Genomic DNA, 3,576 nt, shown 5'->3' with positions numbered 1-3,576 from the left:
TTTATGGTCAACGCGAAGTTCGTTTGACTTCATAACGTGAGCGTAATCACGATGGTTATAGTCCCTAGTTGTCACGACCCCCGACCCCATCCTGGCCGGAATCGGTGCCGTGAGCAGTCCAGTGGTACCGGTGATTATTTTGAAAAACATTGCAGCGGAATTTTCATCAGGACCGTGAGTTAGGAAAAATATCATAGTTTAGAAACACCGGATTTTATTTAAATGGATGGAATAAATTCCAAGTTTTACAAAGGTAGCTTTTAATGAAAACAATATTTCTTAAGTGGATTTAATTAATAAAATAAGCCACTTCTTGAAGTCTTTTAGTGCCGGATCCAATCCTTACTCCAATCTACTGTAATTACCTGAAACGCGTTTTAAAAAGATTTTGTCAGCGGGAAATACTGAGTGAATTATTCATTTTACTAAAACGACACATTAGTTATAATTCACAGTGTTAAGATCTTTTACAATGTTTCTGATATCAACCAACTACCCACAGTACTTTACCACTCGATCCATTGGCCCACCTGTCCAATGGTATCTGTGGTTATGGTCATATCACCCAATGGCTGCCCCAATGGTGACGATTATCAAGTAATGTGCACAATACCCCACATACCGGCTGTAATTTGGTGATTACATAAACTTAATTACTGTAAGTTATAATTCTGAAAATAATTTGGAGTATTGTAAAACAGTTAACAACTCACAAACTGTGAGAAAAGAGTTTATAAAAGAAGAATAACTCACAAACTGTGAGAAAAGAATTTACAAAAGAAGAATAACTCACGAAACATCATGCAGGATTGAGTTAACAAACTTCTTGATTCTACTTTTCCCGATAATTAAGCATGTACTTTATTATTCTGGATCTTCTGATGATTTAATAGTTTGTTTGATTGTAAGGGTGTAGTTGGGAGTGTTTTTGGTGGTTTAACAGAATAAAATACGTATTGGTGTAAAACCCAAATCAACCCTTAACGGTAGTCATGAGATTCGAACCTTAACGAATTTCACAAAAACCGGGTTAATGATCAATACAGCTTTTACGATAACTCACGAGATCAAATTCTCACAATGAACGACAAAGTGCAATACTTCAACTCATTTATCGAATTGACGACAAACGACAAAGTATAATACTTCAACTCATTTATCGAATTATCGACAAACGACAAAGTATAATACTTCAACTCATTTATCGAATTATCGACAAACGACAAAGTATAATACTTCAACTCATTTATCGAATTATTGACAAACGACAAAGTATAACCCAATGTGGGCGGCACTTAGACATTCTTTGGATATATTGATCACTCGGAAAATGAATCGTAATAGCGATTGAGTGATTATTGGTTAGAACACCAACGTATAGAGAGAAGAAGAAGAGAAATGAGCAAAGAAAAATGAATCCTAAGCTTCTTATTTATAGCAAGCAAGCAGGCACCTCAAATCCTTTTCTGCTCGATGTGGATTCAAGTGACGTGCTTGCTAGCTAGCTTGACGTGCTAGCTAGCTAGCTTAGTTATATTAATTCAGCTGCTTAACTCGTTTTTCTTGTATAACTTTTAAAATATAACGTTTTATAAAACGACGAATATGTCTTTAGAACGAGCATATTTTTATCTACGTTTTAACCTAAGTTTCATAAAAAACGGAGTAAGGAAAAAAAATAATATATTTTATTATTAATATTAAACGTTCTTATACGACCCCATATATATCTATTTTTAATAGACCTTACTTTAGCTTAATTAATCTTGTTAGCTTAATTAATATTGATTAACTGATTAATTAATCATACTAAACTTAATTAGGGTTTCCTTATTGCATAATTATCATACTAAATATTAATTTTAGTGAGGGTTGTTACATCCTCCCCACCTTAATAAAAATCTCGTCCTCGAGATTTAAACTATGATATTTTCTTGGGGTTATGTTTCTTCTTTTAATTAAGAGAAATAATGTAGCGTGGAATGGAATCAAAAGATATTTTGAGGGGTATGAGCATTTTTTTAAAACAAAAATGATTTATAGAAACAATTGGATTTAATAGTCAAAATGAACTTACTTTAATCAATTGAGGGAGATTCCGATTCGATAAATATCTATTTGTGAATGGGAGTATGGAAAATGGTTTGTTAATGATTATCCGAAAATCAGTATTGTTTACTTAAATGGTAATGGACAACAGGATTTAGTGTATTGTAATCTGAGTACATAATTGTACCAAGAATATGACAAATCAAACGAATGACTTATGAATAGGATTTAACACAGGCTACAGCTCTATTCGGATGCTACCAAGTGTTTGTAATGATTGAAAGAATTCAATAATGATGACCGAATAAATTCACCGTTTTCGAAATTGTGAGTTTCAAGGAAGCGAATCTAGATATTTCAAAAGATGAAATGTTCAAACGAATGAGATGAAATGGTATAGTTTTTTTTTTTCAAGGTGATTGGGTTCAAGGCAAAAGATATATGATCTATAGATTCTTAAAATGAATGTGAAGAACTTTTTGGAATTAGTAAAATTCTTTGTCAGAAGAAAACTTACCTTGATTGGTACCTAAGGAAGACTTAAGATTGACCAGTTCAAAATGAAATGAAAACATGAAAATGATTTGTCAAATATTGAATTATGATATGAGAAAATCAATGTGTTGTGATGGGTGATTTGTAAGAATACATGAAAAGACAATGAAGTTAGAGTATTTTTGTCTTAATACACAATTGTATTCAGATGATTTTAATCAAAATATTTGATTTAAAGATAGGTGATATTTTTGATTTACTAAATACCTTTTCCTTTTATGTTATCATAAAGTAGAATAATAAATAAATATAGATAGGTTTAAAATATCAAAACCCGTAATAATAATAATATATGTTTTATAAGTAGGTTTACCCAATATCGTAGAACTCATGATTATTATTTTTAAAATCAAGTATGTTTACTATAAGATTAGGGTATCATGAAAGTAGAATAATAAATGTTTATTTTAATATCGAGCATACTTAAATATTGGCTTGCGTAAATGACATTTGATATTTTAATATGTATATATTATAAAAGAATATTTCTATAAGTATTTAATAGTTGTGAAATTTTAATCAAGATAAAAATTTTATTTATAACATGTCTTGGTTATGAATATTTAGACGATTATTTGGATAATTTTATTCGTCCCTTTATTTGTTTTATGAAACTATGTTTTCTCTTTACAGTACGAAGTATATATATACATTTCTATATATAGAAAATATTTTTACATATAATTGAAATTTATTAACTAAGTATGATGACTTAATTTATATATATATACTAAATAGTTATTATCATGGTTGGATATTGGTTAGTGCTGCCTTGTTTAAGCATAGGTGGCCAGTCCATGCCTAACTAAGGCTAGGCTATTCAATACATGCCCCTGATAATAACTCTAGTATCTAAAAATAATATTAACACTATTACTATTAATATATTATTACTAATAATAAAACTAATATTAATTACCAATAATAAATGCATAATCTTAAATGAGAATATACTTTAAACAAAATATAATT

Source organism: Helianthus annuus, chromosome 8, assembly GCF_002127325.2.
Source record: "Helianthus annuus cultivar XRQ/B chromosome 8, HanXRQr2.0-SUNRISE, whole genome shotgun sequence".
NCBI lineage: Eukaryota > Viridiplantae > Streptophyta > Magnoliopsida > Asterales > Asteraceae > Helianthus > Helianthus annuus.
Note: the sequence above shows the minus strand (reverse complement) of the source record.